Genomic DNA, 16672 nt, shown 5'->3' on the forward strand with positions numbered 1-16672 from the left:
AATGGCAGCTAGTTGTACCTTAACAGTTGAAGAGCTATCCCCTTCATAAAAAATTTTGCTAAAGTCTCTAGAACCCTAGGTACTGGTGCTGAAAAATGGTCAATGTCATTCTGCTGACCCAAATAACAAACCTTTTCCATTTATTTCTGTAAATGTTTGTAGTAGAAGCTTTGTGGGAGGATAAAAGAATGTGGCAAAAGGGGGAAGAGAGCCTGGAGTGTCTTGCTACTGAAGGAAGTGGAGAAACCATGCGGTTAATTTCAGGCCTGGGTGGACCACATTTGTTGGATGAGAAAGAAGGTTCGGAATTAGATCCAGAATCCATGTAGGACACATTAGATAAGGCCAAAGGAAGGGGAACCAATTCTGATGAGGCCAATAAGGAGCAATAAGGACCACTGTGCTCATCAATCGAGATGCTTTCTGAAGAAATATGGAAATTATAAGTACTGGGGGGAAAGGCATCAAGGAGATTGGGGCGGGGCAATTATGGAGATCAGCATCTCACGATGATTCCCCTGGTGGGGGGATCAGGGCAAAGAACCTGCTGCACTTGTTGTTGAGGGGAGATGCAAAGAGGTTACATCAAGGTTGGCCCCCATCAATGGAATATCTTTATGCCACTTTCATGTTGAGTGACCACTCATGAGGCATTAGAATGGACCTGCTTAGCTTGTCTGCAATTACGCTGGATTTCCCCGGGGTGTGCATTGCTATCAGAAATTAACTGGATGAGATTGCCCATTGCCACACTCACAGAGCTTCTAGACACATGGGGGTAAGACTTGGTTTCTCCTTGTTTGTTGATGTATCAAACTACTGACATAATGTCTGTTTGAATCACAGTGGTCCCAGGGAGGAGAGTGTCTTCGAAGGCATGCAACGCTAGAAAGGCTGCCCTCATCTCCAGGACATTGATATACATACTGGCCTCTACAGAGGACCATGTACCTTGGACTGTCTTTCCCAAGAAGTGTCCGCCCACCCAATGTGGGAAGCATCCATGGTAACTATGGCCTTGGGATGAGGGAAAGTGAAGGGGTGACCTTGCATTATCTGATTGGAGTGAATCCACCAAAGGATGTAATTTTTGCAAGCCTGAGTTATCTTGATTTGGGTGGATAAGTGTTGATGTAGAATAGACCACTGAGTTGCTAGGGTCCACTGAAGAATTCTCATGTGGTACCTTGCAAGTGGGACCAAAACTATCTCAGCAGACATTGACTACAAAGCTTGAAGAAAGAGAGAGAGGAATTTTGAACAATCTTTTTGACTTGGAACCATATGGTTTGCATCATTGGTAAGGGAAGGGAAGCTGTCAAAGAAACTGTGTTGAACAAAGCTCTGATAAACTCTAATATCTGGGTTGGTTCTAACAGGTAAATAATTTGAATATTGAAAGTTATAAAAGATACATTTTTGAACTACTCATAAACAACAGCTATACTTGACAGCAAACAGTGGCCAATGTCCGAATGTGAAAATGCCAAATGAGATCTGAGGTATGGTAAGGGACTGGTGCATTATGGGTAAGAGAGGAGCTCGAGAGATTTCAGTGTTCCCTGAGCTGTAAAATGTGACCAAGATGGATCCAAGGGTCAGATCCAAACCTAACAGCTGAGGAATGAATGAAAATGACAACGTCAGGTTTTGATTTTAATGGTGTTATCAGTATGATTATCAGGATTTTAATTCAGTTACATTTTGAAAAAGTAGAAGCACAAAGTGTACAAAACAAATCAAACCTACAATCAATGCAGACTTATTCATCTGAAAGCAGCACTATATAATAATACAGAAGCATGGACAATGTGCGCAGGAAACTTGGTATATATTTTGTTAGATTACAGTAGAAGGGCATACTTGGGTTATTTCATACAAAGGATAGGAATTCAGTGTCATGGCCATTTCATACTAAGGTGTCTAGTGGGATCAGCCACCTGGACTGGCTCTATATCTTAATCTTCCCTCTTGTACTGTCCAGTCTCAGCAGGCCCACTAAAGCTACTACAGCAAAAGTGGCCTGGAAATGTATTGGTCATGAAATGCTAATTTTCAGTACCATATTCTCTCATTTTCTGGCAACCATACATATACTCTATAGTGCTTTGTTTGCTTATTCTGTCTTTATGGTTGTTCTAATATCTGAGGTTTCAGCTGAACTGCGCTGCTCAAACTTTGGACTGTATGAGGTATGAGCCATGGTTTAAACAAAATGTTATAACATTTTTGAACCTGGGACTAATTCTGGTTCACAAGGACTAGTTCAAACCTATTATTGATCAATTTCTAGCAGCAAGGGCTTTGGTGATACATGGACCTAGGTGAACATCTGCAGGGTAGCTTTAATGTTAATTATACAATAAAGGCTCATTACTATTTAAAAAATTAACACGCTAATTGGAAAGTCAAACCAGCATGCCCATTGTAAACTGTGCATATATCAATATAAAAAAGTCCAGCCAACCACTTTAGTACCATTGAGCAGCCAGACTTTCTATGGCATATGCTGAGGGACAGAATAAAATATAAGAAAAATCAGGAACATTTTACAGCACTAAACAAACAAAAACCTTCCTGATTTTCATTATATTTTCTTGGTGTCTCTCGTAAAAGCTCATTTTTTTAACAGTTAAAAAAATAAGCAGCAGCAGATATTCTGTTTTCTCCATTGCTTCTCCTGCACTGTACTGATGTACTGTTCAAGCGTGGGAATGTAACTCCTATACGCTTGCATAGTACATCAGTATAGAGAAGAAAATGCGGAAGAAGACTGAAGTACCCTTTTATAAAGACAATATTTAAGAAAGGTAATCAATTTCTTTCTTAAATAATGTATTTGTACAATAGCAATAATCCAGTCCTGTTTGTAGGTATATCAGGATTTACCCATAGATGTCTTTGCTTAATCACTCTGGCTTCACTCACGTGACCAAACCACATCAACCGTTGGCAAATCCTGATATACCCACACATGGTGTTGTCATGGATTATTGCTTAAATACTTACATTTATCCCAGTCCTTATTTTGTTGTACAAGTGTTATCTCTTGAAGTTTTATGTGCTAATGCACCCATCATATTCCCTTGTTTGTGACTTACTCTAAAGATCTTCTGTACCAGCATCTCATCTGAGGAATGGTCGTTAAAAAAGGGGAAAAATATTCCAAGCTCTGGAAACATATTTTCAAGACAATCAGCATTTGCACACAAATAGCTTTCCGAGCTGCACACATAATCTTTCTTTTAGGTTAACTCAAGTCTGTGAGTGTGGTTGTCAGTTTGGGACTTTTGTTCCTATTAGGAGGGTAAAACTTCAATATTTAAAGATGTACATAGTTTTGTCTGTTAGTATTACGTTAATAGGTTTAAGGGGGGTATTGGGAGTGTCTTTTTTTTTTGAGGACTTTCAATAAAACAAAACGTTTTGTAAGATGTGACATAGACTCAAATGGATATGAGAAGAAACAACTGTATAAAAGTTCAACCTGCCAAACAGTGTATGCATGTAACACAAAAGCTGGAGATAGACATTTAAGAAAAAAGCTGTTATACATAAAAGGTTGGAATAATAATCTTTTATTGCAATGATGCTTTCTGTAATATCTTTAAATGTCAACAGTATCACAGATAAATAAAAAAAAGAAAGAGTAGTGAACTATATTAAAAAATGTAGAGTGCAAATAGCTATGTTACAGGAAACACACTTAGAAAGAACTGAACATGTGAATTTGATAAAGAAAGGTTTTCAGAATGGTTATCAGTGGAATACCTGGGACAAAGGAAAAGACAAGTACTTATATTGATTGCAGGTGGAGCTCCAATAGTGATAGAGGACAACAAAAAGATAATAATAGCAGATGTAGTGCTAAGGGGATACTGGCAAGGGAGGAGGATTACACTGGCATGTATTTATATTCCACCTAAAACTGCTATAATGGAGCTTAAGAAAACTCTGGAAGAAATAATCAGTTTTCAGCAAGGAATATTACTTATAGGTGGGGAATGGAGTGTGATTTGCAGCAGTGAAGATCTGTCTGGGTGGCCCAGAAAGAGGGGAAGTATAACAAAGGAGGGTAGATTTTTAAAGAAATACATGAAAATATTTGGCATCAAAGATGTGAAATTGGTAATAGAAGTTCGGAGTGAATTTACATATTATCCCCCAAGATATAAAAACTGGGCTAGATTAGACATATTTTATATTTCACAAAAACATGTGCATTTACTTGAAGGTCTGGATATGCATCCAATAACTACTTCAGATCTTGTACCAATAATAACTAAAATAAAAACACAGATAATGAAATAAAAATGAGACACTGGCGCTTACCCACCTACCTGTTGAAAAGAGAGGAATTTAAGGAATGTGTAGTGGAGATTATTCAGGAGCTGAAAATATAGCAAGGGAGTGGGATAACATTAAGGTGTAGTTTAAAAATAAGGTGTAAATAAAAGAAAGGGAGCTATGGTTAATAAGTAACAAGAATTATTTAGAGGGACTGACAAATGTTAAATTATTGCAGAATGGGGGAGTCACAGAGTACATGAACAGGATCAACTGCAGAATGCTAACCAGAAAATAAGGGATTACATCTTTAACATTCATGAGTTTAGAAAGATTGTGGTTAAGCAATTGTTTTTGATAATAACACTAGAGCACAAAATCTTTTAGCATGACAACTCAGGCAAGAGAAAGTAGAAAGTGCTGTTACCAAGCTTAGGGAGCCTATAACATGGAAGGTAACAAGAAATCCTATAGAGGTATTAGAAATATTTTGGAAATTTTATGAAAATCTGTTTAAACCAGAGGAAATATGGAAATCAAGAAAAGATACAAATGGAAATGTTTATGGAAGAATTATCTATTCCAAGGTTAGAGGTAGATGAGGCTCAATTACTAATGGTTAGGATAGGAGGAGATGAGCTAAAAATTGTGATGTATAACTAATCTACAGGAAAGTCCCCAGGAATAGATGGTATTCCTGTGGAAGTTTGGAAGCTAGAAGGGAAAAAACTGATAAAGATCTGGAAGGTTTTGTTTAAGAGTATTTTAAGAGGGCGAGAATTATCAAAATCCTGGAAGAAAGCAGTGGTAGCTGTAATATCTAAAGAGGGTAAAGATCCATTGGACATTGGACTCAACTTCGTACAGGCTCATTTGAATACTAAACCATGATTATAAAGTGTTCATGTCTATAATAGCCAAAAGAATGACAAAAGTAACACTAAAATTGATAGATATAGATCAATGTTCTTTTGTGGAGGTGAGGCAAACATTTGACAACATTATCAGAACATTGAAGATCCAGAGGGAAGCAGAATATAAGAAAATACCATTGACTCTGGTGGGTCTTGATGCAAAGAAAGCATTTTACAGAGTAAACTGGGAATTTATGAGCAGGGTAATGGAAGCATTTGTATTTCCTGAAAAAATATAAAGTTGATTAAGATGACAAATGAGTGATCAGAGGCAAAATTTAAAGTGAGTGGGGTCCTTTCTGATAATTTCCGCTTGAGCAAAGGAACCAGGCAGGTGTGTCCTCTTTTTTCTTTGTTATTTGCATAATATTTAGAATGACTGGCAAAGAAAATAATGGACTCAGAAATTCAAGGATATAATCAGCATGGTAGTCATGAAAAGCTGGCTCTATTTGCAGATGATATTATTTTATACCTGACAAAACCAGAAAGCTACATTACAGTGTTGTGAAACATTATGAGACAGTTTCAGATATTTTTGGGATACAAAATTAATAAAGCTAAAACAAAGGCAATAGAGGTAAATTATGTACCCACACATTCATTTGTTCAGCAATATCCTTATTTATGGGGACATGCTAAAATTAAGTACTTAGGGGTATGTAGTAAAAATGATTCTGGTGTGGTAGCTAAGGATATGTGGGAAGAGACTGAACAAAAGATAATAAAAAAAACTGTGAAAATTGAAGCTTTGTTATATGGATATGGATAGTAAGATACAAGCAATCAAAATGTTTTTAGTCCCTTTAGTTTTGTACACAGGTCAGGCATATTTTTATCAGCCAGAGAAAAGGTTGTAGACAGCAATTAATAAAGAACTGAAGAACTTTATTTGGGAGGGGAAGATAGCAAGAGTCAAGTGGGATAAGCTGATTCTTCCAGTAGACTGGGATTACCCGATTTGAAGAGGTATTTCAGAGCTACACAGTTAAGGCTCCTATACATAGCACAAGCAGAAAAATAGAAGTTATGTTCTTACCATAACGTTCCATGTTAGTTGTCTTCTTCTCGCCTTCTTCTTGCTGGATGGGTTCGGAGCCGACCTCTAAAAGCTCGAGAGTTGGTTCAGGCTCCCCTTATATCCCACAATGCTAGAGTTACCTCAGATCTCGTTTGTAAGCTAACCCCAGCTTATAACAGTTACAGAATAACTCTATACAGAGTCCACCTCTAACAACAGGGAGAAAGAAGGGTGACCTACATCCTGATTCAGGAGATATGCAAGTAGCATATGTCTAAGAAAGAGGTGGTAGAAAGAGAGGTCACAATCACAACTCCTCTAGGTCTGTCCAGGCCAGGGGAAGGAAGGGCCTTAAGAAGGCGAGAAGAAGACAACTAACATGGAACGTTATGGTAAGAACATAACTTCTATATGTTAAGTTGTCTATCTTGCCTTCATTCTTGCTGGATGGAGCACCTTGTCCCGGGTGGCCTAACGGAACAGACTCCTGAGAACAGTGGAACCAAAGTTAGCTCTATGCCTAGAAGCTAAATCCAACTTATAATGAGAAATGAAAGTGTGAGGAGTAGCCCAAGTAGCCGCTGCACAAATGGTGTCAATAGGCAGTCTGTCTTGGAAGGCTAAGCTCTTGTAGAATGGGCCTTAGGTTTATTAGGCAGCTTTTGGTGGCTAATCTCATAAACAAGGGTAATCAGAGATGTAAGCCATCTAGATAATGATACCTTTGAAACTGAAAGTCCCTTTCTGCCTTCTGCATAGGAGACAAACAGTTGGTCAGATTTTCTGAATTGTTTTGTTCTATCCAAATAGTACCTCAACTGACGATGAACATCTAGCCAGTGTAATTTTTGTTCAGACCTATTGGAATATTCTGGAAAAAGACAGGAGGTCAATGCTTTGATTTAGATTTGACGTCGAGACTACCTTAGGTAAAAAGGACGGTTGGTTCGTAGGATACCCTGTCCTTATGGAACAATAGATAAGGAGGTCGACAGCTGAGTGCATGAAGTTCTGAGACTCTTCTAGCTGAAGTAATAGCTACCAGGAAGAGAGTCTTCCATGATAGCAATTTTAAAGAACAGGATGCTGCAGGTTCGAAAGGGGGTAGAATCAAAGAAGTAAGAACTAAATTTAGGTCCCAAGGAGAAGGAGGATTTCTTATAGGAGGTCTGAGAAGAAAAACTCCTTTCAAAGGACATTAAGGCAGACTCAGAAATACCCACATGAAAGTTAGAGATAGCTGCCAATTGAACTTTAAGAGTAGAAGGGGACGAACCTGCATGGAAGAATTCAGCTAGAAAATCAAGGACTATTTGGATGGAAGCAGTGAAAGGATCTATGTCCCTTCCTTGAGCCCAAAATGTGAAACGTTTCCACTCAAGTAAATCTTCCTAGTGGAAGATTTCTATCAAAATATCTCGAACAGAGTGAGATAATTGAGGAAGCCTGGCTAAGGTTGGAACTGGAGGAACCAAGCAGTGAGGTTCAGAGAGGGAGGGTGATGTAACTGACCCGATTGATGGATCAAAAGGTCTGGAACTAGGTCCAGATGCCAAGAAATTGATGTAGAAAGGGGAACCACACCTGTCGAGGCCAGTAAGGAGCAATGAGAATCAACGAGGCCTTCTGAGCGATAGCTTTCTGTATCACTTGAGAGATTAGTGGGAAGGGAGGAAATGCATACAGAAGTCCCGCCAAACTTGGACTAGTCTGCTGGGTTGGCCTGGTAAAGGGAATAGGGTGAAATAATGTCTGCACTTGCTGTTTTGGGGAGTAGCAAAAGATCGCAGCAAGGCTGACCCCACTTGAGAAAAATCTCTCACAACAGAGTCTTTCAGAGACCACTCGTGAGGCATGAGGATAGCTCTGCTCAATTTGTCCGCTATTTGATTGGACTTCCCGGGATGTCTGCTATCAGAAAACGCTGAGAAGAAATCGCCCATTGCCACAATCTGAGTGCTTCTCGACACAGGGGTAGGACCTGGTTCCACCTTGTTTGTTGATGTACCACACTACAGACATATTGTCTGTCTGAAGGGAGAGAGTCTTGAAGGGCTTGCAACGCTAAAAGCACTGCTCTCATCTCCAGAACATTTATGTGCAAGTGGCATCTGGTTGCCATGTGCCCTGGACCGTCCTGCCCTGATAATGCCCCCACCCGATCAGGGAGGCGTCCGTTGTCAGAGTAGCAACCGGAGGAGGAACAAAGGGTCTTCCCAACCAGAGCTGAGGGAAGACATCCACCACATGAGATGATTTCTGCTGATCATAATGGTGTGGGACATTGGAAGTTGCTGGTATGACCATTGTGTAAAGAGCATCCATTGAAGGATTCGCATGTGGAATCTGGCTAATGGAAGCAGAGGTATGGCAGCCGCCATAATTCCCAACACTTTCAGAACTAACCTGGCTTTGATTCTGTTGTTGTTGAAAAGGAGTGAGACCAGTCTGTGTATGTCTGTTATTCTCTGATCTGTTAGCCTCGCAGACATGTCTACTGTGTCTAGATTTGCGCCTATGTAGGTAAGGCGACAAAACAGACTTTAATTTATTGAAATGCCTAACTTTTGACAAATGCAAAAAGTGTAATCCCTGGCCATCAGAAGGAGATGCTTGGTGGGAGCTGTGAGGAGCCAGTCGTCCAAATATGGAAACACCTGGAATCCTTGTTGTCTCAGGTGAGAAGCTACCACTGCCATGCATTTGGTAAACACCGGGCAGTGGTGAGACCAAAGGGCAGGGCCCCGAATTGAAAATGACTGGTTCCCAGCCTGAAGCGGAGGAATCTTCTGGCTGTTCATTTTATGTGATAGTACGCATCCTGAAGGTCTATAGAGCACATCCAGTTTCCTTTTCCCAATAGGGGAAGGATGGACTGCAGCGTGACCATCCGAAATCTTGTTTTCTTGACTGATCTGTTCAAGATACTGAGATCCAAAATTGGTCTCCAGTCCCCTGTTTTCTTTGGAACTAAAAAGAACCTTGAGTAGATTCGGATCCTTGTTGGTCTGCTGGAACTGGCTGAATTGTTTTTGCAAGCAGTTTTGAAATTTCCAAAACCGCTAGATCCGGTGGAACATCTGGAAGGGATTTTTGATTGTTTCGGAATGCGAAGAAAGGGGATAGAATAGCCGGACTGTACCCATTTGTCTTGAGTCAGGGATAGCCAGGCTTTTGGGTACAGTGACACCTTCCCCGACTGCCTCGGTGGGCAGCCGGGCAACACCTCAGGGATGTTGAAAGGGCTTATCAGAGAAGGCTTCTCGATTGCCCTGGTTCTGCGAGCCCCCTGCCTCGCTACCATTGTTATTCCCGCCTCTGCCTCTGGCGGGACCTTTAAAGGCCAGGCGAAGTCCCTTGATTTTGTTAACCACATTTTCCCACTTTTCTGGCCTTTGGGGTAAGGCCTAGAAGGAGTAGAAAACGGACTCAGAAAGAGTCTTGCCATCAGTCTCGCACCTAGTCAAGGTTTCTTTCACTTGAGGACCAAAGAGAGATGATCCATCAAACGGGAGTTAGTGAAAGAAGTCTTGAAGGGGTCCGCAAATTGCATAGCCACATCCAGGCATGCCTCCACACCTGTCCCCCATCAGCCGCATAAGAAAGGAGGCATGGAGGAGTTGGCTATGGAGTTAAGGGTAGCCAGCTGAGTGTTCATTTTATCTTGAAACCCGCAGCTGTAGGATCCTTCAACATGTCACTCGCTTTAATCAAGTCCCTTTGAAGACGAGTGAAATGGCACAGGTAGTTCATAGTAAATGGTCCATGGACCTAGATTCCTTGTTAGGTGGATGGACAGGTACTGAAGGATCAGCTAGTTCCTTCTTAGTGGCAGCAGCTACCACCATAGCATCCACAGAAACTCCTTTTGTCAAGAACTGCTTGTCTGCTGGTGCATGAATTTGGAGGGTCTCCTGGGAGTGGGGTCCACCGAATCAGGAGCCGTCCATGCCTTTTAGCAACCACCTGCATGAGGGGGGGACACCCAGGAGGTGGAAGTCTGCTTCAGGATCTCTAGAATGTCTGCAAAAGAGACATCTTCAGAAGGGGAACGGGGAACCAATCATCTAAATCTGTATCAGATGTGATTGACTCAGGTGAGTCAATGTGTTTACACTTCCTCTTCCGAGGGGCTCTTCTGCCAAGTCAGGAGAGGCCTCGAAGAGGATGAGATCCCACAGGGGTTCCTGAGGAGCTGGCTCTCTGCGGTCCGGGATGAGGGACCTGAGGCACCATAGAGGTAGAGCCAGGCTCTAACACACTCCGCATGACCTCAAGCACCCTGTCAGGCAAAGCCAGAGGTCCGCTGAGAACCAAGGAAGAAATCCCGAGCTCAAGAGAGTCAAGGAGGAATATATTGATGGACAGGGGCAGGCATCGACTGATGAGGAAGCATCTGGGCCAGTGCCTCAGACTTAAGAAGTCGACTCACTACCCTCTGAAGGTCATGATCCTCAGACAGCAGGGGAGATCCTGGAGCCGAATGAATGGAGCCAAGGGATGGTGACCTGGACCTCTTCGGAGCCGACACGGGCTAATACCCTCGGCCCAGCGAGCCCGAGGAACCACAGAAACTGTGGACTGAGACTCATCGGCTCCAGCCGGAGCTGATGTAGGCAGAGATTTAGAGGTCTCGAGGGCTTCCTGAAGACACAGTAAGGAATCTTCTGGCTTGAGTAAGCCTCTTAAAATTAACTTATTTTTTCTTTCCTGCAGGACCCTGGGGCTGAAGCCATGGCAAACAGCACAGGAGTCCTGCAGGTGCAAAGGTCCCAGACTGTCAGAGACATTTTCTGACAGCACGCATCACACTTCTTGAAAGACCTTTGCTTCTTTAGACATCTCAAAGGTGTAATCACACACACAGTCACAAACACACTGATTACACCCTGTCTAGTTTAACTTAAAATAAAACAACTAGCTATGTTTTTAAATTAAGAAGAAATAACACACACAAAAGAAAAGGGCCTGTAGGCCCAGGGAAGAACTTAAAGTTCTTGTGGGGAAAAAACAGGAATTTTTAAGAAAGGGGATAAGAATTCCTCTAACTAAGGGAAATAAGTATAAATATTAAAATTAAAGGGGTTTTAATACACTATCTTTACAAGAAAGTCACTTACCAAGAACAAAACCAACACCTCAGATCTGAGGTAATAGCATTGTGGGATATAGGGAGCGGTGGAACCAACTCGAGCTTAACCCATCCAGCAAGAATGAAGGCGAGATAGACAACTTAACATCTATAATTCAAAGTGGAAAGGGATGATGTCAAAACGGGGGGGGGGGGCTCAAGGAATAAGGAAAGACTGGGAGTTTGGATGCAGACCTTTATGGAGAATAACAATAATCATACAGAATATTATATCCATAAAGCAGAAGAAAGTAGTCTAAGAACTAAACCAACACAGGAATGGAGAAAGGAGATTCTGCCAATAGGGATGACTGCAATTAGGGATAAAGAAAATAGGCAAGAGGGGGCTAGGATTTACTGTAAAAAACTGGCAAAGGAACTAAAGTATTGGGATCATATAACTAGCGAGACAAAGGTGATAGAATGGGAAGACGCCAAGAATGTCTTTGGACTGCAAATTAAAGATTGCCTTCCCTATCAAGGATTGATATCAGACTATAGGCAAATAGAAAGAAATAGGGAGGCTGTAAATGAAAGACCTGCACTGGTAGAGTTTTTAGTAGAATCTAGAAGAGAAGTTGCCATTAAAAAAAGAATACTTAGTACAGCATATAAAATATTGCATGATAACTATAAGAATCATTCAGAGGAGGTTAGAAAGGATTAGGAAGATAGCCTGGATAAGCAATTCACAAAGTAACAATGGGAGGATATATGTATGTCTCCCAAATAAATAATAATAATTGTCTTTTGGCTTTTCCTGGTTAGGGGTCGCCACAGTGGAACTCCAGTCCGCTAATGACTGGCAGTGGATGTTTACGGTGCTGAGTTGCCAGCCCAACACCCAACCTTCAAAGAAGGCACACCCATTCATGCACGCACCTACCTGCATGTCTTTAGAAGTCACTTGACCACGGGGAGGACATGCAGAATCCACACAGAAGGTGCTCCAGACAAGAATCGAACAGGAGAACCACTTGCTGTGAGGCGACAACGCTAACCACTGCACCACCACGGCCTCCTGTATGTCTCCCAAATATGCAATAAAATCTAGAAGATTTAGGATGTTTGCTTGGAAATATTTACACAGATATTTTTATGCCCCAAGTATAGACTCCAAATATTTTTTCCTCAGGTAAGCAGCAAATGTTGGAGGTGTGACATGGAAGAAAGAGGTAATTGGGAACATATTTTCTGGGAGTGCAGTGAGTTGGAGGACTTTAAGGATTCCCTGCAGAATGTACTGTCAGAGATGCTGGGTGGGCAGATTGGTGTGATTAGGGAGATGATTTTTCTGTGCTATGACAAAGAATCAGAATTGCCTAGACATGGTAAGGCCTTGCTGTCTCTATTTATGGTGGCTGCCAAAAAAGCAATTGCTAGAAAATGGAAATCAAAATCTAAACCAGCTATATTAGAAGTAGTGAATGCAGTAACAGAGATAAAACAAGTGGAACTGAGATCTTTAGAAAAAGGCAGGAACAAACTACATAGGAAAACAATGGGAATTGTGGGAACAATACATACAAGGGAGCAATGCAGTTTAAAAGAAGACAAGACTTAAATGAGCTATGTAATGTTTGACTGAAAATGATTGGGTAGATTATAAGTGATGTATAATGTTTGCAACTGAGAGTGTCAGTATGGTTTGTGATGTAAAATGCTTACAACTAGGATCGTGTCTGTGTGGTTTGTTTTCATTTATATAAATGTATGATTGCTTATGCCATAAGTGATGGTTTAATAAGGATGTTTCTTGTTTAAATAAAAGGAAGGAATTGAATAATTTATGCAATGTTGCTTAGGTTATATGATATATAGCAATATATGTGAAGCATAATGTTTGTTAATTTTAATTTGTTAATACAGTTTGATTACTTTTATATAAATGTAAATGTGCCTGTGTCACAAGTGCTAATTCAATAAAGGTGTTTAAAAATAGCTTTCCAAGTCTAATTGTTGCATACATTTTTGGAACCTTTCCCCTTTTTCTTCATCTCATATTATTTTTTCTATATTTTTTCTCAATGCCTTTATATATATATATATATATATATATATATATATATATATATATAATATGTTTATTAGACCTATTTTGGCTTATTTGCTTTGTTTTGTTTTTTATCTCTCACACTATTAAATATGTTTGCCTTTAGAAGGGATACTAAGTGAGGCCTTGAGTGAATGTTACATGCAAAATCTTGAGTAATTCTCATATTTCTTTATTTTAAAGTATTTCTTGTTTCAGCCATGCAACTTCCCCAAACTTGGCCCACATTAGGGCAAAAGCTGGATTTATTCATTCCCAGATGATGAGGGGTTAATCAGCACCCCAGGTAAGCAGAAAGCCCAGTCAGACGTATTTTCCGCCTGAACATGGCAGGAAAATATGGTACCAAGATTTGGATGAGAGCCCAATCAACCCTTTCATTCCCTTAGGATGTAAGAGAGACAGGTGCCAGAAATTAACCACCATGCATGCTGAACACACAGTCTCCTTCGCCTAGCTCCTTAACACCATGGATATTGTTTCTGCAGTAGCTCCTATCTAGGAAGATGGTTACATCCACATGTGCCTAAGTACCAGCTTCCCATGTAACATGATTTCCACCCCAGGCCATAATGCCACATGCCAGACCCATCACACTCTTGTAAGGGTCAGCACTGTAGTGGACTGGACAGCCTCCCTCCCCCAAGGATGGGTGATAGGGTTGCCACCCCTCCATTATTTTTCCGGACTATCCAGAAATCAAACTAATTCTCCGGTAGTCTGGAAAACACTGTACAAACTCCAGTATTCTCTTTCAAAAAAAGAAACAGACTATCAGAGTTTGTAAATCGGCTGATTTACTATGCTTTTTTACAGAAAAGCATAGTAAATCAACCGAAAAGAGGCAGCAGGAATGGAAAAAGAGGGCGTTCCCCAACGTGTGATATCATCGTGACATCATAAAATGGGCGGATCATGGACGGGAGAGGGGTGGGGTGGCCAGGGTTAATGGTGATGCGAGGGGTGTGGCTTTACTCCGGTTTTAGCCACAACGAAAGGTTGCAACCCTAATGGGTGATCAAATTAGGGCAGCTCACTCCCATCCTTCTTGCTTGAGTTTTCCATGCCACTAAATGAACACATGCCATCTACAGCATAGTAGGGATTAATACACTATAGTTACAGGCTTTTACTGCAAAGCATTTTTAAAAACCATACTAGCATTTTCTGATTTTTAAGTTAATATAGTCCCTGCAAAGACTTACCAGCAGGCGGTTCTCCTTCAAACATGTCAGTGACAAAGTTATCAAATTCATGTGTTACGTTTCCAAGAGATTCATCTCTGGTCTTCAGGCCAAGTAAAATATCATCATCATCATCATAATCTTCTCGTTTAAGGATGCCACCAACTGCCCATGTAAAAGCAAATACATACAGTTTTCCAAGCAGTGTTTCAAGTCGACCTGGGTGCTTCTGTAAATACCATTTCTGAACTTCACTAAAAAATAAAAGAAAGAAAATTAAGCTGACATCAGTCTGCATTGTGCTATACTGTCAAATATACAAAACGCTTCATTTCATTTTGCATTAATGTCTATTAAAATTGAAAATAAATTCAAATAAATGTTGACATAGGTATAAAAGAAATTAAATAATTTGCAAGTGTATCATAAATAAATTGGTAATGATATAAGACTTACTCAGACCTTTGCAGCTATATGAAGAATGTTTAGGTATGTAACATGCTTTTTGTAAAGAAAGTACAGATGTCTAGGTAAACATACCATAACATTAAATGATGGAATAGATTATTGTTGCAATAACTTAAGCTATATGGAACTTTCTGACAAGGACTGGAATAGCTCGTCAGCTTTCAAAGCTTTAGGGCACCTTCCATGACAGCAAGATAAAAGCAGTGACTAGCATGTCAAAATGTTAGAGTTTTCTTGCCTAAAAAGAAGGAGGCTAGAGTCTTGATAGCTAGGTATGTGATTTGGAAAAAAAAAGAAAAAGAAAACACATAAATCCACATCCTGGCATAAAAGCAAAAAAAACAAAAGAAGGGGAATAGAGGAAGGGTGTGGCTACTGCAATAATGATCTATTCAAACATCTACTGTTATGGTAAGTTTACCTACAGAACCATATTATGTTCATCATTAGATCACTGTCACAGTAGCTTAAACTATATGGGACAAATACCAGGGCTTGGAAAGAAATGGAGGAGGAAGAAGTATAAACACCCAGGAGACCCTGGATAACACTTAGCTAAACCTTCTCTGGATCTAGATAAAGAATCTAGTTTGTAGTGCTTGATACATGTCCAGATGAACAAGATACAGTCTCTAGTATATGTCTAGAGTCTGCTCCCTTTCCACAAAGCCACTAAAGTAGCCAAAGCCCTGCTAGGGTAGGCCCTGACTATGCCTGGAAATGTCTTGTTTTTTTTAGTATGAAACTAAGAAACAGCAATAGTATGGGACAACCATTTAGAAATTCTCTGTTTTGACATCACTTGTCCCCTTTTCTTACCTCCATAGGAAATACAATAGGAAATAAACATCTGATAAATGCCTCTGAAGGTTTTTATCCTGTAAATGTAGTATTTCAGTTATCTATGGAAATTCGGAGTGTGTAAAATCCTTCACCCTTTTCTTTTCGTTCTGGAGAGAGAAAAAAACAAGGAGTGGCTCAATATAAGCTCTGTGACAACTTACACATCAGGGAAGGATTTGATCACAAATTACCATCTCTTTGAGAAAAACAGATAGGAATGACTCCTCACAAGAGCTTGTAACTCATATATCCTTCTTGCAATAGTCAGAACAAAGAGTCACACTGCTTTCCAAAATAAGAACTTCAATCAGCCTTATTAGCAGATTCAAAGGGAAACAGTGCAAAGTTTCCCAGTAGAAAATTAAGATCCCAAGAAGGAGCCACCCACCCACCAGGCAGGCAGAAATGCAAAACCCCTTTTCAAATACTGTTTCACTTGAGGTTGGGTAGAAAGTGGTTAGGGGTTGGTTTAAGGTCAGACAAGCCAAGAAGTCCTAGAAAGAAATCTTGATAAAAGAGGACAGTAACTCATGCAACTACTACAAAGTCAAGCAGTCTGAGCCTTAAAAAAAGGCCCTGATTATTGATTTGGTACCAACTAGAAAATCTTTACCACTTACATATATATGATTTTAAAGGAGGCTTCTTTGCCTCCTTTAATACCTGTGGCATATCCTCAGAAAAAAGTGACTAAAGGGCACAATTATTCTATCATCTAGACCAGGGGTGTCCAACCGGCGTTGGGTTAACAAAAAATAAAAAAACAAAATG

The sequence above is a fragment of the Protopterus annectens genome, chromosome 1.part2 (assembly GCF_019279795.1).
Source record: "Protopterus annectens isolate FY-2018-M chromosome 1.part2, PAN1.0, whole genome shotgun sequence".
In the NCBI taxonomy this organism is placed as follows: Eukaryota; Metazoa; Chordata; order Ceratodontiformes; family Protopteridae; genus Protopterus; species Protopterus annectens.